The sequence below is a fragment of the Ornithodoros turicata genome, chromosome 4 (genome assembly GCF_037126465.1).
Source record: "Ornithodoros turicata isolate Travis chromosome 4, ASM3712646v1, whole genome shotgun sequence".
NCBI classification, from domain to species: Eukaryota; Metazoa; Arthropoda; class Arachnida; order Ixodida; family Argasidae; genus Ornithodoros; species Ornithodoros turicata.
The window spans coordinates 21766902-21793284 of NC_088204.1; the positions used below are offsets into that span (position 1 = coordinate 21766902).

General features: G+C 46.4%; 1 protein-coding gene across 4 annotated transcripts in view; it reads left to right on the forward strand.

Moving 5' to 3' along the window:
- The window catches only part of LOC135391314 (uncharacterized), a 128805-nt gene that overhangs the window by 24704 nt on the left and 77718 nt on the right, over positions 1-26383 (forward strand). For 2 of the 4 annotated variants that reach the window (XM_064621549.1, XM_064621547.1), the window contains exon 1: positions 4552-4774. The exons of 1 other annotated variant lie outside the window; for it this stretch is intronic. The gene's annotated coding sequence lies outside the window, so the exon portion shown is untranslated. Of the gene's footprint in view, positions 1-4551; positions 4775-13036; positions 13254-26383 lie in introns of those variants that run through there. One more of the 4 variants, XM_064621548.1, reaches the window with a different exon arrangement.

Consider the following 26383-nt stretch of genomic DNA (forward strand, 5'->3'; position numbering starts at 1 on the left):
TTGTTTGTTTGTAAGGAAAAAAAAAGAACGAAGTCCCTCCTCATCCACCACTTCCACATTGCGGTCGATCCAGTTCCAGCTTCGAGGCCACTATTCGAAGCTGATATCGTTCGCTCAGAACCCGCATGAGGGAGATACATTCCGGCGCGCAGGCGGGTAGTCACGTGGTGCTTTTTCAAATTTCGCGGCTTCGTTTTCAACTCGTTCCTAGAGAAGCAAACGAGGCATGCCTAAAGATTTTAGCACGCAAGAAGTTGTTGGTAGGAAGAACACGCAGAGTGACGACAGTACTGATCAAAGGCTACATATAGGTATACATACACGAAGGGATTGTCTCAGGATTTTCATCTCTTGGAGAGGGCGTTTCGGAGGGGAGGGTGGGACACGCATATCTGGTACTTCCAAGGTACATCTAAACTGGTAGCGGAAATACCGAATCAGACCCATCGGCAAGGCCACCAGCAAGAGGCGCGGGCGATCCTGGGTGTTGACAGTAGGGGTACGGTAGTAAACAGAAAAACTTTACAACATGGAGGTGGCTTGTATGTGTACTAATAGGTTATTCATAATTTCAATGTAGAAAAAACTTTCTGTTGCTCCGCTCGTGCACATATACAAAATCATTTACCACCCGAGTACATTTCCGTGTCCTGCTCCCTTTGCGCATGTGTCAGAGTGGCCGTGTTTACGGTGTTTATCCGTGCATCTCTGTGTCCGTGCATTGTAACACTGAGTTGGTACACTTTTTCGGTTAAACAGGAAACGACGTTCACATCTCGGAGCTGTAGACCAAGAACCACTTGTGTGAACAGAAAAATACAATGCATCCCCTGTTGCTGGCCCCGCGAAAAAAAATTTCGTCATGGGACGAGCGGCCATGATAGCGTGAGTGTTAGCAGGAATCAGCTGTGCACCAACGATGACACGTTTCGTTGCAATTTACCTATAATAGTAACTCACTGAATAAATGCAAACGTCTAATCGCTACGTGTACGTGTAGCTCTAGGAGAGAAATGGAACTTAAGTGAACCTTCCTAATTTCTTTAGTTGTCATCACGATGCCCTTAAGTCTGGAATCGTATAAATCTGTGATAACTCTATGTATTTTGAATTGATATGTTTAATTAAACCTGATGTGATTTATTTTTCTGTATTCTCGTCTGGTGTTGTTGCTTGGGTGAGGGAAAGGGTATACAACGCAAACACAGTGCGCGAATGTAAACGCGCCATGGCTAATTATGCACTACTTATTATTCATAGTGGTGACGTCCTCCCTGACGTCATTTATTTACAATGGTAGTAGTCCGCTCAACGGATGGATGGCGCTGACCGTCTCTATCATGGCGTCATTCTGAAGACACAGGGGCCTGGGAGTTGCGCTACCTGTTTAGATATACCTTGGTACTTCTCTTGATTGTTTGTCCAGATCTTTGGGGGCATTAGTGATGTGTGTATGTGTGGCGTGCTTAAGTGTCTCGGGCAACTCCTTTTTCATTCCGTATGCCGTGCTAAATTTTCACACTTATACTGTCACCATGCGCATGAATTACATTTCATAATATAGGAACAATCCGGAGTAGTTGGTACAAGCTCATGATGGGACCACTATCATCATTACTTATTTGTCGTTGTTGTTGTTGTTGTCATGATGCGGTATGCAGCAAGCAGACAAGGGCATAGAAATTGTCCTGTAATATTGTCCTGTTTACTTCTTCCTATGCCCCTTGTCTTCTTGTTGCATATCGCCATCACGAATTACATTTTACATGTGACCAGCATGCTTGGTGGACCACCCCACCGTTCTGAAAGCAACTCCTTATGAAGGGTTGCAACTACATAGCAAAAGTACTATAACGACAGACAAAAATACCAACCACGGCCGTATTTAAACAACATCACGGAACTTCGGAAACGTTTCCTCCACCTGTCGATGCACCCGTCGCACCACAGCAAGGCTTGACCGTGAAATTACTAGAAAGAAAAGGTCGCCTCTGAGTGGTACTTAGAGATATCGCATCAGGAATTCTGATGTTGTGCTTGAACAGCAAGAACAAAAGCCACTCTATAGACGTTGATCGTGCAAGGAAAAAACATCAACCTTCTATATTATCAACGGCGTAGGCTGCAGAATCGTTTACGCTAATGCATCGTCTGTTTTTATAATCGAGGTCCAGATTAGTGATGGCGGCAAAAGATTTTCGCCATCTTCCAGGAAGATCTCGGGGAGAGGATGCTTTATGTGTATCTCCAGTGTGTGCTCCACTCTTTCTTTTCTTTCTCTCTTTTTTTTTATGTGTCGTTCTATTATCAACGACAAGCAAAGGGAAATCGGAATAATCTGTTCGGTTAGACCTATCATGGTTCGATCCGAACACGCAGGACGTCAGCAAAGAGAAGATGCATGTGGAAGGGGTTGCCGTTTGAAACACATGCTGCTGAACCGAGGCCCTTTCCGATAAATATAGTCGGTCTATGATAACAGATACATTGCGGTATACGTTCATTGCGATATTCAACCTCGCAGAGGGAGAGTGAGTCAATCATCTTTTCCCCGTAGCATTATGAAACATGGTATACTAAAAGGCAGTGCGTTGCAACGAAACACGTGCATACTTCATAGGACATATATTTCAGACACAAAAGCAATCGGAAGGCTAAACACCAAATCATTTCATCAGATTTTATTTTAGGACTTGATTCTTGCCCGTGTGCAGACCGTTAGAAAGTAAGCAGAACGTCCTGAGAGCGGAAACCGGAAGCGAAAAAGAAGAAAGTGTCGCACGCTCTCGTCAGCGGTGATTGGCTCAATGCACCTACTCTCGGCACCGCTTCCATTTGGTTCTGCCCTTCGGCACGTGTAACATGTCGCCACACCAGGCAGACATACCTTGCGCGTAACAACTAGGGATGGAACGATATCGATATTCTTATCGATATCGATATATGAAAGGAGCGGGTCAACGAGTTTATTGATGTCTTTTTTCTCTTTCTCCCTCTCGATTTGGTTTTGCAACACGATGCCGATATTTCCTGTAAAGATGTGATGCACGTTAAGGGAAAACTCAGTTAGTTTCTAAAATTTTGTGGATCGTCCGGGGCTGCATTTCGTGCCGAACGACGCATCGGAATAAGCAGAACGAGTTCACCGAGCGCGCAACGTACACGGCGGTCGAAACCGAGGATTTTGCGTTGCTGGCGTGGCTCCGTATTCGCAAACATCCGTTCCTCGAGGAACAAAGAAGGGGGCAGGCAAGCTGGTGCGAATCCGAAGAGGGAGGCATCTTCTGCACTCACCTAAATTCTTGCACTTATTCCCCAATCTTTCTCTCACAATAATTATTGAGGACGTATCCTCATTAGTCCTCGTAATGCATGTTGTTCGTCGCCGTCTTCGTCACATGCTCAGCTCGCGGTGCTGAGTGATTAGCGTGCTGGCCATGTCACGTCGAGACTGGGAGGTACTTGGGTTCGAATGCTGGTGCTGGCTGTGCTGTCTGGGGTTTTTTCCTGGGTTTTCTTCAGACGCTGTGGGACATATGTCGGCACAGTTCCCTTAGAAGTCGGCCCAGGACGCGCGTTCCCTCCAGAGCGTTAGTCGTGACGTTGCACACCTCTGTGAGGCCGACAACGGTGAGCTGTTTCGCGAGCACCACCACCACCATCTTCATCACCTGCCTCAGCGGTAATAGGTGAACTAGTAACAGGCATGGAAGATAACAAAACAAGGGAACTGTTTTCAATTGTTAAAGTAATGGCGTGACGGCTTTTCAAACATCGATATATCGATATTTCTTTTAAAAATACCGATGTATATATCGATGAAATAATTTATCGATATAAATATAATTTTATGGATTACTTTTTTACGATGTTGATATTTATCGATATCGAAAACTTCGATATTTTTGCATCACTAGTAACAACACGGCATCATTACATTGATGGCAGATGACTCACGCGAACTCTGGAGTTGGCGTAAAAGGTTGGAGCGTAACGTAGACGGACGATGCGAATGGCAGCAATTTCGCTTGAAATGAAAGAAATGAATTAAAAATTGAAAATTTTAATTGAAATGAAAGAGGAGAAAAATGAAATTACTTTAGATCAGAAGACTCCGATCCGAAGCCTCTTGAGATACCACATTCAGACGTGACTGTTATTTTGAACATATTAGATTTAATCATAGGAGGAACGAAAAATGTGGAGTTATTAGTCACGAGGGCGTCGGGACTTGCCACTCCCTCCAGTGGTTGTATCCTGGGAAAAGCTGAAAAGAAAAACAGAAAGCAGTCCTTACGAAATTCCAGGTTTTGAAAGACAAACTAAAAAGTCACACGTCATAGTCGTAGAAAAGCTCACTTCATCCCATAACGTCCAAATCAATATGTAATTGATCAATTATCTGTTAGGAATGCGTTTCAGTGGTTGCAAAAGAAGCATACAACACTTTCATAACTGCGAAGCCTCAAGTCACATAAATTCCACAGGTGACAACAAACGTACTGCCATCTATCGCCACCTCTGCGAAACATATCTCCCAGCGGCGTCGCTGCGGTCGGGCGCCAGGTGTGTTGGGGAGCGCAACCAACCACCTGTCGCGTCTGGCCAACCTTCGTCTGCTGCTTTGTTGCATGTGTTCGTGTAACCTGTGCTCCCCACAATTCATTTGAACTCTGATAGACCTTTGTTTGTGCGGTACCTTCTCCTTGCCTGTGAAATAATAGCCAATGGGAAACAACTTTGCGTGACCGTGCATACAACTGTCCACTGAACGGTAAGTGGATGGAAACCCGGCGAAAGCCACCGTTGTTGTTGTTGTGTCGTCGTGCCGGCACCGTACCTCACCGCGTCTGCCAGGAGATCGCTGACGCTGTACGTGAAAAAAAACTTTCGTGCACGAATCACCGCTCAATGCCATGCGGTATTCTTCTTGAGGCACATTTGGCTTGCGACAGTGTCCCCTGCTGAGCTGTAGCCCGCATGATCTCGTTGCTTCGCATGTTGCGTTGCAGTTTCAACTACCGCAGGCTGCTCCGAATAATCGCGTGAAATTTCGCGATGTGTGCGCGGTTGTAACAGGCGCTTGAGACGAAGAGCGTCTCTCAAATGGAAAACAGAAAGTTATTTTTTAAAAAAAAAGCCTATCTAATTGATAAAGCAGGCGAAAGCAAATGTGTTAACGTGCCATCATGCAGTTACGCCAACAAAAAATTCATTATGTGGACAAAAAAAAAAAAAAAAAAACTACAGGAAAATACTTATCTAGAGCTAACAGATCACTTGGGTACGCCCTGACCCTTTTTGTCTTATTTTTGCTGCTAAGAAGCCACTTTAGTGAAAATAAGCTGTTGACAGTGAAGCTCGTGTTCGTGCCCTTGCTACTCTTCAGTATCGGCTACAAGTGAGTTTATACATTAGCTTCATGCCAGGCTATTATGAGATAATCAACAAAGTGCTATCACACTCCAGATTTGTAACGGATGTAACTTCGCATAAGTGGCTTGTGAATCCGGATCTTTTATAATAAAACGTTACTTAATTCTTCGCGATGTATATATTTCGTACAATTTATCGACATGCGCAATCGTATCGTCATGTGCGCGCTACGCATGATGTTTTTTTCTTGATTCGTGCCTTGTTTGTACCTCAGTGAACGTTGTTCGGACATGCTTCTTAAATCATCTATGCCAAACTGTTTGACATCTATATGTATAAAGCAACAGCAAACTTCGTTTTATTCAGATATTTGTTCCGAAGCTTATTGGCTTCCATCGCTCATTCGTGCGGTTCCTACTTCTAACTCCCCCCCCCCCCCCCCTCTTTACTTCCTCCCGAAACTTCGGTCATGGCTCAGCCCCTCGTCGATACGGCAGTGCTTTTCCCACGCGGGTAGGGAGCGACTCCTACACTTCTTTATTGGATCTCCGAGGGATTTCGTCCGCAACGGAAGTCGAAGGAGAGGGCGAACTTCCGGTCTGGGGGTGTATGGTAGCGGGCATCACGCAGGTGTCACGGGGGAAACTCCTCGGAGAAGAGGCGCAGCTTATGACACTTGTTGCTGTAGCGTGGTCTATCCTAGAATCATTAAATGAGCTTCGCTAATCATCACTGAGTGTAAGCATCGAGTGAGTCAGACTATAACAACATGCATTGATACAAAGATAATCAATACAAATAACGGATCACCGCTAGGGGCGTCGTCTTTTGCCGGTGTTTGGTGAATGGCGCGACCACGAACCCCAGCCCCGATAAGGCATAAGGCTGCCTACAGTGCCGAGGGGGTGTAAGGGTTAGGGTAGAAGCCCTCGAACGGTAGCGGTCGGGGTATTGCTCGAGCCCCGGCCGATGGGTTTATCCTGAGCCTTCCCATGGTGTATGGGTATGAAGCATGGGCGACAGTTCGGGATTACCCGTTTGCACGTCATTCTATTACACAACAAACAACACAGAACACAGATAATTTCCCTCAAAGTATATAGTACTGAGCTCTGAAGACAAAAGTATACCACTCGGAAATGTGTCACAATTTTTTTATCGAAAGAAAAAACGATATCGTCACTTTCAAAGAACATCCTTGAAATTGAGAAGCTTCGTTCGGGAGATCTCCAGATTAAATGTGGCTCTGAGGCCGATAGCAATCATGTTCTGAAGCCGAGAGAAATGCTGAGGAGGCAAATTTCGGCTACCTTGCATAAAACCCTGAACGTCCGCGGCGTTGTGTGATCACTGAGAAACTCACTTTCCAGAGGAAACTCTAGGGAGTCTCAAACCACAGTCACAGGGTGTAATTGATGTAAAGAAGGAAAGTCGGGGCACGTAAGGACAACGAATACATGACAACTAGAAATGTGGTACTCACCTTCGATATTCCCACACTCCCACAGAAAATAAAGGTCCGTTACCTATCGGCCGAGTCCGTCCGCATATTCCTAATCCACTAAGGTGTTTTAAATGCAATCGTTTCGCCCATGCGGCCGACAGTTGCTCCGTGCTGCTCTCGTTGCGACCAACAGGGCCACGACACCAAAGAGTGCAGAGGGCCCGATTACTGCGTCAACTGCGCAGGCCAACATCCCTCTTACTCTGGGCCGTGTCCAAAGTGGAAATATGAAAAGGAGCCCTTCCTTCCCTTTTGTTTTCCTGCGGTTTGCAGAATAAACTTCAGTTGTTAGCACGGGGATTGTTAGTCAGCGCCTATGCGTTGTCTGGTTCGTTCTTTGTCCTCGTTCTTGCGCTGTATTGCGTTCAGTATGTAACAACTTGCCCACACACACACATAAAGATACGATGAGGCTGTTGCCGGCCAGCAGGCTGGGCGCTGCCCCAGTGCCATTTGTAGGTAGTGAGAGATGATGATGGAGACAACTTGCCCAACTTTACGCGTTAATTAGGAAAAGGAAGTGTTGCGCACAAAAGTAACACAACATATCGGCTTCCCTCAGGCTATAAGTAGAGGGCATCCTTTTTTACCTTCCAGAGATCTTTCGCACCCGTTCCCAAAGAAAAACCGAAAACAATCTCTTCCTCCGCACAGACAGCTGGTAACGGAGGTACACTCAAGAACAAATCGAGGCGAAGGCACGAAAACACTTGCTTCCTCCAGTTCAACTCCTTCAGCAGCCCCGTGGTCCTTCCATCGACGTCATCCTCCACCCTACAGACTGCTTCTGTGGAGTGCGATGTCTATAGTTCAGAACTTAAAACATCCATCTGGGACTGTTGGTATTCAATTAATTCCAGGTAACAGATAGAAACTCAAAAAAACAGACGACACAAACAGGGCGTGTCGTCTGTTTTTTGTGTTTCTCTCCTTTCGCGCTTTTACCTGGGATTAATAGAATGGTCTTTTATGAGCACCAGCTCACAATCGCAGAAAAAAAAAACACAGACATAAATGGGATGATGATGTGGTGGGTCGCAGAAAGAAATAACTCTAATACAACGGAAAGTCTGGCTCTGCTACATGCACGACGTTGACTCCCCTCAAATTTTTCAAGCCATCAGCAACGATGAAAGATGAAAGTCACTGAAAAGGTTAGCCAGCTGTAGGGATCGAACCCACATCTTCTGGATTACCGGTCCAGGGCTCTACCAATTGAGCTAAGCTAACACGCTATACTTTAAGATAGAAATATCTCAACTTAAGCTGTGCCTTATGCGATGTTTAGAGCTGCCAGATTGGTTAGAAACATTGTCTACGTACATGCCCTTACGTACTTGTAAAATCGTATGTACAAATTCAAAAGGTCTTCAGTTTTCTCTTTAGACGTTTTGTAATGGCCCACGGCGTTGCGACCGTGTGTGTACTTGTGTGTTTTGTTAATAAAAGGAGGGAAAAAAAAAACACGCCTCTCCAGCGACTTTCGGGGTGCGGGGTGCGTGTATCTGTCCCTGCGTGTATCTGCGTATCTGTCCCTTCTATATGTTGTTCCAGCCTCAAAATATCAGTTCTCTCTTGTTCATCAGCAACGTCTTCGTCGACTTCTACAGTGTTTTTACGGAAGCCAGACGTTTCTGATGAAGAGCTTGCGGCGGCTCGCAAAACTCATCCGCGGCAACGAATCGCTCCTCCAAGAGATAGATGATGAGATTACTTCCTAGTCGGCAAAATTTTGTAGTGCACATTCTATTTCTCCTTAGTACTGCTATCATTACGGGGCAGGGATCCTCCAATGGAATTGCCGCGGAGTACTTCCTCATTTAAATGATATCATCTATCTTTTCGACACGTACAGTGCGGCATGTTTTTGTCTTCAAGAAACATATTTAAAGACACATATACCAAACCCTCTGCGCAGACAAAATGTTTTTTTTTTTTTATAAAGATCGATTTGACGCAACCCGAGCATCTAGTGGTGTAGCGATTGTTGCACGAGGATCTGTTCCAGCCAAAGCAGTTCACATAGTTACAGTCTTGGAGGCTGTGTAGATGTGTCTTGACAGAACTGTCGCCATCTGCTCGTCATTTGCCATTTGTCGTTATTTCGGAAATTTCTCATTTCATCTTTCAACCCGGCATCCCTCTTGATGCAGAGTGTCTAAACCGTTACACAAAATGACGTAGAAGATTTATGCAGCCAGCATACAACTCATTTGTGACTTCAATGCCCACAATTCGCTTTGTGGCAGTACAAGAACCTATACTCGAGGGGAAATGTTGGAGAAACTCCTGTTATCGTCGTCCAACAACAACAACAACATATATATTGTGATGATGAAGTGGGGAGATTTTCCACTCTAGGAGTGGAACGCTACCCCATAGCTAGGGGTCTAATATGAGTGGTGACAATGATCAGTGATGACGATGAGAGATGACGGGAATGGTCGAAGTGGCGATGACGATGCTGGACGTGATCGTGGTGGTGGGAGTGTCCGAGGGCGCTGCTGGGGTCATAGTGAGTCCTTTAGGCCTGTCGCCTCAAAGAAGTCAACCACGTGACGTAAGGCCGTCCTGGAGTCGGCCGCGGTGTCCCAAGGGCCGAGGATGGTCGACAAGTTGAAGGGGCGGCAGCCAAGTGTGGCAAGCTGCGACTGCAGTGCACGCCTCTCGTTGAGATAGGTCCGGCAGCTGAGGAGTATGTGCTCAACGTTGGCAAGTACGCCACACTCGTTGCACATAGGGCTAGCCTCACAGCCTAGCTGGTATCGATAGGACGGAGTGAAGGCCACATTCAGACGTAGCCTGTGGATGAGTGACTTCAGAGGACGAGGAAGCTTTGCAGGCAGTCGGTATGACAGCGTTGGGTCTACATTCCCCAAAGAGGACATAGTTGGAATGTCGTGTTGCCACTGTAGGGTAGACCAGGAATCGGACAAATGCCTGAGGAGGGATCTTCTGTCTCCTCACGAGAGTATAATGGGCATAGAAGGTCGTTGTTGGTGTGCAGCGGCAGCGGCAGCGTCGGCCTCGTGGTTCCCAGTTATTCCGCAATGCCCTGGAACCCACTGAAAGGCAACGTAGTGGGAGCGATCTTGTAGGGACTTCAGGGCGCACAGGATGTCTATCACCACTGAGGCAAGGGAACCGCGGATGCCCATGTTCTTAATGCACAGGAGAGCTGCTTTGGAGTCTGTGTAAATTACCCAGTGCCGCGGTTCACAGTCTTCCGCATATGTCAAAAATAACAAGATAGCATAAAGTTCAGCGGATGTCGATGAGGTACGGTGAGATAGACGACACCCACGTGTAACAGACTGTGATGGAATGGCAAAGGCTGAAGATGAAGTGTCCCTGGTCGACGATCCATCCGTGTATACAGCGGTACTGTTGCGGTATTGAGCCTCGACGAAGTCAAGGGTAAGTTGCCTAAGAATAAAATCAGGATAGTTCTTTTTGTTGTTCTTGAGACCGGGGATGGAGACAGTGACAGACGGCGATGGCAGCGTCCATGGAGGCACTTTGGGTGCCGTCGGGTCGACTATGAATTTGGGGATATGAGGTCTGAATGATGTCACAGCAGCATGAACCATCCATCGTCGTCCATATGTCTTTTACACCCAGGGGCATCCAGATGCATACGTTCTTCTAGCCAGTCTTTCTCACTCTTAGATCTGTCCTTTTGCAGTTCATCTCTGTTCAAGATATGAAATGGACTGTAGGAGAAAACCCACTTGGTATAGTGGCCAGTTCCTGGAAGTGGCAGTGGCTTGATATAGTGGTACAGTGGTGGTACAATACTTTCCTGTAGTCAGTAATCTGACGATGCGCCCTCCCGCATGAAAACTTTCGTCTGGAAGCAATTTTCAGAAATATGTAACCTCTCTCTGATTCCTTCCGATATGAATAGGGTGACGATTGACGAATCTAACAATCTCATCACTAACGTCATCTTTGACGCAGCAAGACAATCCCTTGCCACAAGACATCTTGTCGCCTCCCCAGACGGCCAACAGCCCTGGTGAACGAGCGAGTGCGAACTCGCAAACTTCAAAATCGTGCGTGGGGCACATTTCGGAGGTACTCCACAAGCCTCCACACATTTTTGTACTTTACTATTCGAAAAGGGAAGAGCGAAGGCCAGGTGGACGCGTAAACAAGATACGCCGTCCTCTCGGTGCAACTTCGTATCTTCTGTATCTTGCAATACCCCTTTCAAAGTGGTTTGCAACTGACTCCGCAAGATTAGAGGGGAACGTATCAGTCACTCCGTTCCCCTTTTAGAAACCTGGAAGAACAGGCTTATAATATCGCTAGCCAATTGATGTTCTAGAGCAGCGTTTCTCAACCCGGGTTCCGCGAGCCCTGTCCTGATTTTCCGCGAATATAGTGCCACTAAACCCGACAATTTCTCCGCGGCACGCTTTTGGTTTTCTCTTGTGTTTCGAAATCATTACAAGCACTAAGAAAGTCGGAACTATTTGGGATAAACTTCGGAGCTACCCTTCCGCCTACATGGATTTAGGATATACAAGCATCAGTGGCAACCCACAACGAATAGACCTCTCCCTGTTTGTAAACAAATGACGTCATAGTGTTCGACAGCGCCACCAATTTGGTAGAGTTGAACTACGCTCGAAGCTATTGGACGAACAAGGTCGCGCCCGAAACCCACGGTCTTGAGGGGATTACGATGGTCCCTGAAAGGGACGCGACCTTCGGTCCTACTTTTCTTTCAGTAGGAGGCAGCGAACAAGTGCCCATTCGTGGAACCCAGCCCTCCTCTTCCAATTTGTTCCGGATTCAGTCTGTCTACCAACGTCATGATGAGGTTTGATTGATTGATTTTTAAAAGAAAGAAATTGAGATGTTAGTCTCGAGCTACTCGGGACTGGCTACTCCAGGACGCGTTATTGAGATAAGAGAGGGAAACTACACAAATTCATACAATTTGAAACGGGATGGAAACGGAATGGATGAAAAAATCACCACAAAATTTGGCACCAAAAGCAACAGTGCAGAAGAGTCCACGTGCGAAATCTCAATGCACTAAAAACAAAGAGCGTCACAATGTGGTAAAGAGGTCCGTCGAGACGAGAAATTGCACGAGGGCGCGCATGGCAGGTATGAGCTGATTTGCTGGCCAGCACCCAAGAACCTTTTCGGTGGAGTATGGCCGGTTATCCAGGCGGGTCAGCGACGAGACAAGGGTACAACGGTGTGCACTGTACCTCGGGCAGTCTTGGAGTATATGATCCACGTCCTCAAGTACATCACACAGACCGCAGTTGGGGGACGGGACCATGCCGAGCTTAAACAAAAGTCGTCCACTGTATGGCACGTTGAGGCGAAGCCTGTAGATGAGCGACGTGACTGGTCGAGGAAGCGCTGACGGCATATAAACGGCGATGCTGAGGTTTCTCAGGTAGAGGCCTATTATCTGCGTGTTAGCATTGTGAAACAGTTGAATGAATTCGGCACTCATCAAGCGACATCTTGTGACAAAACAATGAACAATTACAAAAATGATAATTGCGCAGTGAAATAATCAGCTATATAGAACAAAAATTTGTTACCTGCACGACATCTAGTTCGCCTCTCCCACCTCCACACACATTTCCTGCAGTGTCGTAGGTTCCTTGAACTCGTGCAGGCACGATCACGGGTTCCCTAAAATAACATAGGTTGAGAACCATTGTTCTAGAGTGTGAATGAATGTTCCTGTAGCAAAAAAGAGAAAAGGAACAGGCGAATGCCTTTGGGCAACACTTCCCAAACATTTCAAGCCCTCCCCACTATAGCAGCGAATGCCAGGCTAAACAGCGTGCTGAGAAACAAAAGAATCTATGGTGGGACTTTCACGCTCCTCATTGTCTGCCAATGCCAAAGCAACTGTACCAGGCCCAGACTGGGTTACGTGTTCCATGCTTCACCACATGTCTGGTGTGTTAAAAAAAGGTAAAAAAGTTGGTCCAATTCTTCAAAGGTATTCGAGCACAGGGCTCATTACCGTCTCCATGCATGGAGGATTGCCACCACCGTTTTCCCCCTCTTCAAACCCCGGAACTGGAATCCTCAAGTACTACCAGTTATCAGCCGGTCACTCCTGTGGGCTGCAATGGCAAGACGTTTGAGCGAACGGTTGGGGAAGGGGAGGGGGGGGGGGACGTGTAACCGGCCCGTTCAACATCCTTGAAGAGGACTATTGGCTACCTTAATTTCAGTGTAGGGGAGACCGCGAAGAGTTGTCACACGGGTAAGTTGTCGCGAAGCAGAGCAGCGGAGCCATTTTCCTGCTGTTTGTTAGCGGCACGAGCAACCACTAACTGAAGAAACTTTCATTGGCATGGAAAGCATGGCAAGGATTCAGTGACGAGTAAGTAAAATTTTTGCGTTCCTAAGTTCCTCCGAAATGTCGAATTTTTATGCTCCACAGATGCTGCAAAATTCATATTCGTACGCTCTAGATCTTCTCCAAAGTGATGGTTTTTCTGCTCCAAAAATGCTCTGAAACCTGTCCTAGCAGTTCCACCACTGTTCCGAGGCTATCTTAAATTTTTGCAACTTCTGTTAAATCTGGGACTCGTTTAGAGATGTCTTGAGAGATTTTTCCCTCTGATGTCTGAACACAGATTAAATTGTCGACAGCTGGATATCAATATGTCCTGGATTTAGCTCTACATCTCCTGACAGCAGCAAAAGTCGTGCGGCCAAGAACGTGTACATACTGTACTTTTTTTTTTTTAATTCCCGATGTATATGTATTTTCTGAACCGCTCATTCAGTCGCTTGCTAAGATATTCGCGTGTATACTTAATTTCGCGATATCTTTGCGCCAGTAAATTGCAAAACAAACTCAAACTTAATTTCGCGGTTCCAGGGCAGTTACCTACCGCAGAATTAACTTCAAACTGTGTTGACGGGTCACGTGTTTCGCGACTTTTGAGCGGCCGCGAAATTCGCATAAATTTGTACACCGATAATAAAAATACGGTTGCAGTGGCTTCAATCCTCCCCTATAATGAGGCCACAAATATTATCTGTAACAGGACAGAATTATCTGTACCGTTGATATCTGACCACAAAGCATAAAAAACGGCAAATAACCGAGTAATAATGTTCCGTGGTGTATTAATCTTTGCGACTTTGACAGTTTAATTGTGAAATCTTGTACGTCCGCGGGCCCCATTCTGCCGAGCAACCGTGGCCAGGCTGCGCGCTGTTCTTGAGCAGAGGAAAGAGAGAGATCATTATGTTGATGCCCCACCGCCAGATGGCGGTGCCGCATGGGACTCAAGATGGCGGCTGCGGCGCTTGCAGGGAAACACAAGGGGGAGTTTATTGATACATATAGGGATAGGGGTCGACGTTTCGGCAGTCAGCGCTGCCTTCGACGGGACTCGCTGGCAGCGCTGACTGCCGAAGCGTCGACCCTATCCCTATATACAGTCAACCCTCGATTTATGAACACCCTCGGTTCCTCGAAACATCCTTCATAAATCGAGAGATTCATAAATCGAAAATTCCGTTAAGTGAGTACTATCGAGCAAATGGAACAGTATTTCCGAGTTGGTATTGTGTTTATAATGCAATATATTGTGTAATTTTGCTTTCGACCATGCCTTCTGCTGTATCAGTCTCACAAAGCACAGATGTTAGCGCATTCACACTCTGTTTATTATGCAATACTAAATAGTTTAATTTTGCTTTGGACCATGCCTTCCGCTGTGTCAATCTTGGAAAGAGGAGATGTCAGCACATTCGCACTCAACTGGTCTCGGATTTCCTCTGAGGCTTTTAACCTATGTTTATACGTTTATTAATCTCCGGGTGACAGCGGACACCTTATTCATGAATTGAGGTCAGGAACACTTCTGCAAAAACCCGTTTGTTGTTCGGATTTCGAGGGGTTAAGAACCGAGGGTGCAATACCTGGAAAACGTTTTGTCTGTTCAGGCGTCATTCATAAGACCACGAATAATCCCTTTGAAGGTTTCTGTTGACCTCGGAACGATCCGTTCATAAATTGAGAGCAAAAACGCTGGGCAACTCCTAGTTCGTTCCCAGAAATTCCATTCATTATTCGGATACCGAGATTCATAAAACGAGGGAAAAACTCATGTAAAAAGTTTGGTTCCTTGTGCTCCTATTCATAAAACGAGGGAATTGATAAATCGAAGGTTCATAAATCGGGGGTTGACTGTAATAAACTCGCCTTTGTGTTTTCCTGTAAGCTCTTTGTCGTCTTCCGATTTTTCCTGCTTATTTCATTCTCGTGGTCAACCACCGTCCTAAGCATTTGAAATATATATATATATATATATATATATATATATACATATACGTCTCGAATCTACCTCTCCTGTCGTATGCCTACAAAACAGAGCCGCTGCGAAAGATCGGAAGGATCCAATCAACTGAAATTAAAATCCAATCCAACCCAGGCTGCTGGTAGGCACGACAAGGAGACAACCGATGACGTAATCGTCGATGGTACTGATTTTCCCAGCCCGCGATGTTCCGCTTCCTCACACAAAGCTATGGTAATTACGCTCATTGGAATGCGTACGTCCGGCGGAGGCTATTCACCCGAGAATGCACTCTGCCCTTGAAGGAACTCCTTCGTGAATGAGCCGGATTGTGACGCGCTTCGAGCACGTCTCGCTGCTGACACACACCTGCAGGAAATCAGCGGGACACAAGGGGCAAAGTGGTTTCCACGTACCGTGCGAGTGTCATCGTACTATTCCGTGGCTACCTCTTCTCACGGCATGGTGGACATCGTGCCACGAGAGTCACAAAGGGAAAATATGACTGGTACACCTCACGGTACCAGTCTTTGCATGTCGTCTGGGAAACTCGATCATCTGTTCACGAAGCAACTCATGTGTCGCTTATTTTTGCCTCAGGAGCCGTCCATTCTGGCATTATACTTACCGCCAGTGTTTGCTGCTGAATCGGTTGCCGTGGCTGATTGTTGCTCCAAACTGTATCGCGCCTTAGTGTTGCACGGTATACAAGTTGCTCAGATACGTCGACCTCTACGAGGGTCCTAACGTACAGGGTGTCAAGTGCTGATGTCCGGGCGCTCACGATCATAGCTGTTTCGCGATGCAAAGCCACGAATGATCACTTCTCTCTGGGAACTCAGAAAAAAAAGAAAAAAACAACAACACTTGGGGCCCCCTTTTCCTTGGAAGCCAGTCGGGTATTTCTGGACCACTCCTTACCAACTTAGAAAGCCCAAATATAATAGTCATGTATAGTGTTTGTGTGATATTCCTCTGTTCCACGTGTGGTGTGTGCGGTGACCTCCATCACGTCCTCCTGGTCTGCGAACAGTACGATCGCGAGCGCGCCGTCATGGAAACTGTTCTGCAACGCGTCGATCAATGCCAGTTCAACTTAGCCAAAATTCTCGGGCCATGGTCGAACCCACCACATCATCATCCCATTTATGTGTGTGTGTGTGTGTGTGTGTGTGTGTGTATTTTGTGAATTCGTTCCCTCGTGCCTTCCTGCGTCTTCGCGTTTATTCGGCAGTCCTCTTGCACGCAACAATGTGAAGTAACAACATGGTCTTGTCTACAGCTGCTATTTTATGGAGAGGTGTTACACTAACGAGCTTTTTTTTTTTTCGCGAGACCAACGAAGAGGCGTAAATTTACATACATGATTCGCAACAAAGACATTGCTCCGGACTATTCACCGTGGAGCCCTTGAAGGCTATCATTCATTCCTTGAATGAGTACCGTGATCCTCCAGCGGTGACGGTGGGGGTGGTACTACAGAAAGAGCTCCCTGTTGTTGTCGGAAGGTTCGGTGTTGACACACGTACGGCCAATACGAAGCCTTGGAAGCTTCTCACGTAGCAGGTTTGTTTGCACACGAGGGTATAGTATGCAAACTTCTTCGTATACACACAGGGGAAGACATTCGTCGGCCGACGTCGAAACCGTTTCAAGGATGGGAAGTGAGCAGTTATGCATGCAGGACGTATTGTTATGCCAGAGCATCTTGTTATCCAACCTTGAACTGTGGGCGGAATCGGAGCGTGGCGGCCATACCGTCCTCAAGAATGGTGACGACAGTCGGACGCAGTTCGCGCTTATTCGTTTTTTTTTTTGTTTTTGTTTTTTGTTCTCCTGCCTTACAAAGAGTGTGCGGGTTGTGAAAGTAAAGTGCGGTGTGCTTTTCTGCGACGACCGTTGCCAGACACCCTGCAAATATTTTTTCTGGTAACAGTCTTACTCTGAATGACGCGATGACACGGACCATTTTCTATCCATGCATGTGCTGATAGGAGGGCGGTTTAGTAGCTGGCGAGTAGTCTCCGTAAGTTTTAGCTAGACATAGGATGAATCTAGACTTTTCTGAATCCGAATCCAGGGAAGGTTCTGTGAATCCACGGATCTTTCGAATCTTTTCCTGAAAGAGTCCAAAAGCCATGGGAAAAAACACTTCTACCGAAAGGTGTTTTGAACCAGAATTTGATATCTTCGTGGAAAAACAAATTAAATAATAGTTCACTTTCAGGAGAAAACATACCCATAAACTTATTCTTCGGTGTAATTTTTTTAACATGTTCTTTATCGACTATAGGAAATACATAAACTCTCGAGTCTGAATTATTTCCATAAAACTAAGAACAATAAAAGCAAAACCATGTTACTTTTCAACTTGTAATGTAGGAGTTCCTGCAATCCACAGCAATGTAAAGAAAACACAGCTGAAAGCTTTAAATTAGTGCAGCCACCACCGATTTAAATTAATGCAGCGATGGGGCAGAGTATCATCCCTGGCGATGAAACTCCCCATTCCTCATCTTAACAATAAAGTTGTTGTTAATGCAGATTTTTGTTCATTTTAAAAAGAAACAAACAAATATTGCTGGTGGGTTCGTAAGATTCGATTCACCGTTCTTGGCACTGGGATTTTTCCCGGATCTCGAATCCCTGCCTATAGGATTCGAGGATTCGGTTGGCCATCTTTAATTTTAGCACACAAGAGGCGTCTCTTGCGACATAAAATGCAAGGCAAAATCGATTTTGGAATTTGAATAGTGTCTGAGTTCATCTCACGTAACGTAGCAGACGGCTGCAATAAAGTGCCCAAGAAAACGCGTAGAATGAAAAGCCAATTTACAACTTCAGCAAGAACGCGTGTATACGTCTCGCGTGGGAAATGTTCCGGTCGTATGTAATGTAGTACACATAGTAAGCCGTGCATAGAACCGATTCAGTAATCGAACCAGGTTTTTGTCGCGCTTGACTCAGTATTCTTCATGAATCTCGGTATGCTCTGAGGGTCCGTAGCTATAACTTTCAACGCTCCTGTATAGCACTGCTTTATGTACACTGTTTTCGATGAATGTAGGGGAGCGCAACGTATGACCTTGCTCTCTTTATGCTCCACTACATTGTTTTCCATCTGTATCAGCAGTCGTGACACTTTTACACACAGCTGTTGCACTTGCTCCCGCTTAGGCATGTCTGCAGGAGTCACGCGTTTTTTGTTTTGTTTTTTTGGCTTCGTACTTCACCCCTGCGGCGTTGCAGGGTCCCTGAACAGAACCTGCGGGGGCTGTCGCAATCGATAAAATATATAACAACTACTCTACATGTACGCCTTAGCATCTCATAATAAACTCTAGTTTTAATCACCCGCGCATAAATGCGGAAAATAAAGGTGTAACACTTTGATAGGTGTGGTTCATCACGTCGTGCGTACATTGTATTACACAGAATAATGAGTATTGAAGAAAAATGAATTTTTAATTAATTTATTTCGTGTTAGCGCCGCGAATCAATTGTGGCTATGAGCGGCGCACAGATGTGGGCAGATGGAGAGAGGAAAGTAGGGAGGGTAGTATGCGTCATGGGCCGACTTCACGGGGTACTGTGCTGACATTCGTCTGGGAAGTCTTCAGAAAACCCAGGGAAAATCTCAGACGGCACAGCCGGTAGTAGAATTCGAACCCACCACCTCCCAGTCGTTAGCACGACCTTGGCTACCACCAACGAGCGGGCCGCCTTAACCCGCTTGGCCATCCCGCTGGTAATGGACCTTTTTCACATTCGCGTCGTATCCTAGCGGCTGTCCAGCGAAACACGATCGGCGCGCGCCAATGCACAGCCGGCTAGGGTGCCTCGATACTTGCGCCCCCCTTTGCAAAGAGGGCGCAAGTATAGCACAGGCATCGAGGCACCCTACAGCTGGCGCCATATTGGCGCCATCTATCGAATATGTAGGGGACCTTCTTCGACGCCGTCAGGGTCACTGGGCATGCGCAGAAGCGTTGTGCAAAAGGTCCATTGTTTTTGTACGTGTCGTATTTGGCGAGGTATATACCCTCGAAATCCCGTACTCGTCAAGCTCTGACGTCAGAGTTCCGGCCATGTCCATTGGTAGCCGTATAAGCACGTGATCTCTCTCGCGCTTTCTGACTGGCGGAGACTCCTGCCCTGACGTCAGAGCCAGTTCATTTTCGGTATTCGGGGTGCCGAATATGAGTGGTAGGAAAGGAGGTGCATGCTGCACTTGAGCGTGTAGGGGTGCATTCCGGTTTATATGAAAGAAGGAGAGAGCATGGTAGCAAAGCAGGTTCATGCTATACATGCGCGTGCATCACGTGGTCTGTGAGAGTGCATTCCGGTTTATACGAGAGAGAGTAGTAGGAAAGGAGGTGCATGTTGCACGTCCATCACGTGGTCTGTGAGAGCGGATTTCGGTTTATATGAGGGAGAGTGGTAGGAGAGAAGGTGCATGCTACACTTGGGCGTCCATCACGTGGTCTGTAAGGTTGCATTCCGGTTTATATGAGAGACGGAGAGAGAGTGGTAGGAAAGGAGGTGCATGCTGCACTTGGGCGTCCATCACGTGGTTTGTGATAGTGGATTCCGGTTTACATGAGAGAGAGAGTGGTAGGAAAGGAGGTGCATGCTGCACTTGCACGTCCATCACGTGGTCTGTGAGAGCGGATTTCGGTTTATATGAGGGAGAGTGGTAGGAAAGAAGGTGCATGCTGCACTTTGGGCGTCCATCACGTGGTCTGTAAGGGTGCATTCCGGTTTATATGAGAGAGGGAGAGAGAGCATTAGGAAAGGAGGTGCACGCTGCAGTTGGGCGTCCATCACGGGGTTTGTAAGATCATTCTGGTTTATATGAGAGAGGGAGAGAGAGAGTGGTAGGTAAAGAGGTGCATGCTGCACTTGTGCGTCCATCATGTGGTCTGTGAGGGTGCATTCCGGTGTATAGGAGGGAGTAGAGTCACTAAATAAGCTACACTTCAGAGTATCGACACAGGTCCAAGGGAGAGGAGGAGCGCCATCTTGTTTCCGCACCACACTAGTATCATCCCCATTTGACGATCAAAGACAGCTAACATAATGTTCCCTGGGGGATAGAGAAGCGTGTATGATTGCTGTGCGATAATCCATGTATTGTCAACCAGAGCGTTCCAGAGATGTCAAGGTGAGCTCAAGGCCGTCAACTGCTGCTTGCAAACGAAAGGAACATTTCACCCGCGCACGATAGATGGCATCGTGCGCTAAAGTGCGCGTGCGCGTGGGTAGCGTGGCGCAGAAACAAGATGGCGCATGCTCGCTCTTGGAACTCAGTGTCGATACTCTGGAGCGTAGCTTTATTTATTGACTCTAAGAGAGAGTAGTATGAAAGGATGGCACCAAGCTGCGGTTTCATGTCCCACACCCGGTCTAGGAGAGTGCATCAGAGCGAATAGGTGGCTATGAACCGGAGGAGAATCGGCGCTAGCACAAAAAAAAAAAAAAAAAAGAAAGAAAATAAGAAGGAAGAACCTAGCACTGGGAGCATGCCAAGTCCTCACGAAGGCATACTGTGTGACTGAAACGAAACCCCTTGTCATGGTCAGCTTCGCTTTCTCGCTGTCGCACGGGATCCATTTTATTCGCTCGTTCAGCCTAAGAATAAGTTGCTTCTTTCACTCGCCTCACTGGTGTAGGTGGGTGGGCTTTCTATATCACCTGTTAAGTACGACGTCACTCTACTGTATGTTGAAAGAAGTCGTCGCGCGCGTCTCTTTATGCATGGGAAGCTGTTAGTCGCGTCTGTTTGCATGGTAACCGGTTTCTCCTCCCCAGACTTCGTGTCCCGTCTATCGTGCCCATTTTTGTTTTATTACGAAAAACAACGTGTTCAGGATGAAAGTAAGCCATTGCGCGTAAGAGTATGTGAACTGCATTGTTATGGTTGAGTGTCCGTGATTACAGATTGTTTCTCAACCCCTTTAACTGCAACCATGGCGTCCAAGCAAGTGTGGGATTCACGAAATTCGCTGACCCCAGAGGTAATCTCGCTCCGGCGTGAGTTAATTGATCATTTAATCCTTCACAAAAGGTGTATACGTAGAATGTGTTTCCGTCTCCTGAAATTGTCGCGGATAATTTGGAAGAACGGCAGTGTATTTGTATCATGTATTAATAAAGGTTTACTCCTTGCAGTAGTCAATATGCTCATTAGCGTCGGTGACTTGGCCACCTTACGCGGACGGGCTTCCTATATGCGCTTCTTGCAATATAGTTATATAGAACCATGGTATTTGGTCCTTGTGTTACACCCAAGTACGTGTGGGACCAAAGCAGAGTTCCAACTTAAGTGGTTTCACCCTGCCGCATCATCACAATGCATATCAGTTTCGTATCAATCTACGAGGACCTTCAGTATTAATGTGATACGGTAATGGCTCAGCAGTGAATTCGATATTTGGCTTGCTTTTGTTCCTGCTTGTTGTTGCCGGGTGTTTCGGCGCCTACTTGAACTCCTTGAGCATAGACCATTCAGTTTGTCCAAAGTACTTGGCCCATGGAGCTCCCCTGCGCATCACTGCCGGGCTCTTCGCTCCCTTTTTGCTTTCATGCAAGCCACTGGACTCCTCGAAGAGCTCCAAACAGAACTCCGACCTGTCGTCGCTTCGCGTTCACCATAATTCATCCTCTCATATTAACCGCTGTCAAGTCAGGTATAGGATCCTGTGACTACTACGGGGAAACATCCCGGGATGTTTCCCCGTAGTAGCCACAGGATCCTATACCTAGTAAATGAAGGATAAGTGATGATGACATGTCATCATCACTTATCCTTCATTTACTGTTCATGTTGTTGTTGCTCCTTGCTGTTTCGATTTTATCTGTTTGTTTGTTGTTGTTTTTTGTTTTTTTTTTTCTGCTTTCTGCCTTGGCTCAGCTGTAGGTTCTGTGACCAAAGCATTTCTGGATTCAGTGCGTTCAGTCTGTCCATGTTCGTCCCTTTCATGCTTCCTCGCGTTTCCATCTGCTGCCGTTTTGCTGTGTATATACAACCATGAGCGTGCGGCATAGGCCTGTCTCGGAGCAGGGGCAATTGTGATTACCTTCCCAGACCCAACTTATTTACCCCTTTTACAACGGCCGCAGATTGAGCTAGAGCTACTCGTAGAAAGCCAGAGCTCGACTAACTCGGCAGTGGCTCAGTGCCAATCAATCAGCAAGCAACAAAGAGCGAAAAGCCCCCTTATGACTGCCCTATACCACTTTACCTCTTCCATCGCACAGTTTTTATTAACAAGTACACGACATATAACGCTGTTTACAGCGACCTCAAACATTGTTTGGCCTTAACTCAACTGTGAAACATTCCGGCGACCCATGATGCCCGTGAAGGTCGTATTGTGGTATGCGTCTGGATTTCTCTCCAGTCATTGTTGGTTCCTTCGCCTTGGCGTATGGGCCGTTGTTGTACTCTCGTCCGTTCTTTGAGCGTGAAGCCGTAGCAAGTGATCCGAAACGGGTACGCAGTAGCGGCTAGTTCGAACTGCTACATAAGTAACGCAAAATGAAGCGATAATCGCGAGTCACGAAACAGGCCAAGAATCGACCAACTTGTCCGGGACCGGTTTTTCGGCGATCGCTGACGTGCAAACGCTCATCGGCCACGCGACTTTGACGGCAGCTACTGTGTACATGCACCGAGCCCTTGAAAGGCCGTTGCACAAGTCCATGTTGGCCGCTTTGTTAGCTGCAAAAACGTTCTTGTCGGTCAAGTGCCGTTTTTTTTTTTTTTTTTTTTTTTACACGTTTCCAGGCAGGTGGTGAGGTTGTAATGGGTCCGGTTTTAGTGGCCATTGCGCTGATAAGGACTTTGTGCGCGCAGGGATTTATGCAGGATATTCTTCTCGGAGGTGTTGGAAATTCCGTGGGGGTGTCTGCTGCTTTTTTCTTTTTTTCATTTAGTATATTTTGGCCTGTTCAACAGATATTTTGGGACGTACATAATAGGGTATGTGTGTGGGGTGGGTAGGGTTACTGGGAAAATAACAGTGTACGCGTGTGGATGTATGTATATAGAAGCGTCTGTATTCGTCGAAACGGCTCTCATCAGTGTGTTTCGAAGCACAATTGTCTCAGGTCGGTATCCGCGACATTTCGAACGAAGACTGTTGTTCTACTCGACCCTGGAGCCTTCTTCTTCGATCTGCTTTCACCATACTTTCCCATGAGTGTCGCACTTCAGGGTCACACCTTATGGTTACGCGGATGTCACTCATAAGAGGACTCTCTCCGAAAATGCAGGCGGCTTCTGTAGGCCTGACGTGCTCTTGTAGTCCTCGTACGCCCTAAGGAATTACAGAGAGTTCTGCGCATAGTATAGCGGCAGTATATTCGTGCAGGAGATGGGTTACGAGTAGGGATGTGCCAAACGAATCATCGAACCCTAGGCAGGGATTCGAGATTCGGGAGTCCGAATCCCAGTGCCCAAAATGGCGAATCGAATCTTTCGAATCCACCAACTACGTTTGCTTGTTTCTTTTTCAAATTGGCGCCTCTGGAGTCCGCCGATAGCCTCATTGGCCGACGGGTGTTTCCTTGTTTGTTTGTTTTTACATTGCTCTGGACTGAAAGGGTTCAGGCAAGAACTGTTACAGTACAAGTGTAAGAGTAACATGGTTTTGCTTTTGATTGTTGCTTAGGTTTATGAAAATAATTCAGACTCGAGAATTTATGTATTTCTTTAGTCGATGATCAACATGTTATATAAATTACGTTTAAGAAGAACTATATGGGTATATTTTCTCCCGAAACTGAACTATTATTTAATTTGTTTTTCATTAAACGTATCATATTCTCCTTCTGAACACTTTTCAGTACAAGTTTTTTTTTTTCCTGGATTTTTAAATTCTTTTTAAAGACAGAATTCGAAAGATTCGTAAGATTCGTGGATTCGCAGAACCTTCCTTGGATTCGGATTCGGATTCGGATTCGGAAATTTCTGGATTCGTCCCATCTCTAGTTACGAGTGTTCATCCGGATCTCGCTGTGGTGTTTCCAGCCCACCATGCACATATCGCACTAAGTGACTTTGTTCATGTGGTTCTCCATAGATTGTGCCGAACAAGTTGCAACCCAACGGGGCGAGAGCTTAGAGCACATAGCCTGTACAGAAATGAGCAATGAATGGGAAAGCGGTCTGCAATCCTATTTGTTTTAATCATCAAGCTTGTTCCTTATGCAGTCCCATAACATTAGTTAAGGCTTATGACACCCTGCCTTCACCCTGGACTGTTATGAAACATCACCGCTCTCTCGACGGGGTGGGCTGCCCAGCTACTTGAAGCGATTAAACGAAAAGAGTTCCACAGCCGTTGGAAGTAGCTTCTAGCTGTAACAAGTTGCTTTTTCGATAGCTGTGACTGTAGTCATGTTGGCCAGGTAGCGCTATACTTTTTTCCCGTATCCTCCGCTTTGTCTTTCTTTAGAACACTGTAACGAGAAAGCGTTAGGGATCCTTGGTTGATCAACTCTTTTGCGTGCTTGTCGCTTGGTAGCGGCCAGCTGCAGGCTCCGTTCCGTTCTTTGAGGGCGCTGAAGTAATCCAACGCGCTGTAAATCTTCTCTCTCTTTCTTTCTTTCTTTTTTTGAACGCACATATAATTTTCGCGCAGGCGAAAGGTCACGTGGAAGTTTTTTGAAATTCCACAAGCTTTCTTCTGAGCCTGGAAAAAGGGACCATCTATAGGAGGTACTTGATTGGAAACCGGAAGCAGGTGATCCCGGTCTTTTTGGACGCGCTCCGCAGCTTTCGCATTGACAATTGGGCTGTAATATTGTTATTCAGAACATTACATAATTTGAATTAAATTATTGATTGCGGTCAATACAAAAGGTACTCTTGCTAGCTCAAGAATTCTACCAACACCATGCAACACGGTCTCGCTGGCGTACCATTTACCAGTTTTTTTTAAAAGCTTCGTTCAGGTTTAGTGAAACACCCTGCATAATTTCGATTCTGCTCATTTCCGGTTCAGCAAAAAACAACGCTTCATAGCAGTTTTCGGTTTGGAGTCAGCTCCCATTCCGATCCCTTGCGAAAAAGGATAGGTTTGGAAGCCGTACGATCTTATTGACGAGAACTTCGCGAAACAATTGTTGCCTATAAGTGTAACATGCATATGTACGGTTTGACAGTGTAAGACCTGAAGTGAAGTTTTTGAGAGTTGCATTTACTCGGCTTTTAACATGTGAAGTGACCAACTGACTTTAATTATAGGTAACTCTGTAACTCTAACTGTAATTCAGTTACTATTTTCACAAAACTATAGCAGTAGCCGTAACCTATAGTTACTTTTTTTTTTTAAATGACTGCCTCGCTTCACGTTTCCCCATGCTACGCCCTCCGAACAACGCCTGCCACCAACGATTCCCTCCTTCCATAGCCTTCGATAAATAGTCGCCAGGGCTGAGGTGCTGGGGCGATAATTAAGTCCTTCCAATTTCTTCCGTTTTCGCCGTTTCTCATTCTCCACCCTTTTGTTGACTGGGATACTAGAGCGTGAAATGGCCGTCTGCGACCGAAAGAGAACGTTCTTTCAACAACTATTGTCACGCCTCAATCTGTGCTAGTTTGGCATCAATCCCTCGGAGGTCGCCGACCGCACTGGTTCAGCTGCACGGGAGGTAGGCGTCTCCGTAAGGCGAACGGCGTGGGAGAAATGGCGTCAAAATGACAGGCCGCGCGTGGTATTCGTCTTCTAGAAGCGTCACTCAAGCGACCGTCATTACTTATAAGAAAAATAAATAAATGAATAACTGAACGAAGTATATACCAAGACGGCGAATGTCTGAAATGATATAGACGACGACGGCGACGACGACGACAACAACAAACCCGTGATGACGGTGACATGGAGTGTTCCACTGCTGAGGCTGCTGTATCCTACGATTCCTACCCTGATTGCGCATGAGCGATTCGGTGAATGATATGGGAATGAAGTGAGAACTAATAAGGTGTCCCCAGACGGAGTTGCAATAAAAAAAAGATAATGGCAGAGAGATTCGAGTAACAGTTCTGGTCACGTGATATACTAGGAAGTCGGGGGGGGGGGGGGACGGCAGGCTGCCATCCAGGTGGGGGTGACGTGAAACAAGGTAAAAATTTGGGCTGGTTGGTAAAAAAACATAACGCTCAATGCTAAAAAACCCCAGTGCTAGGACG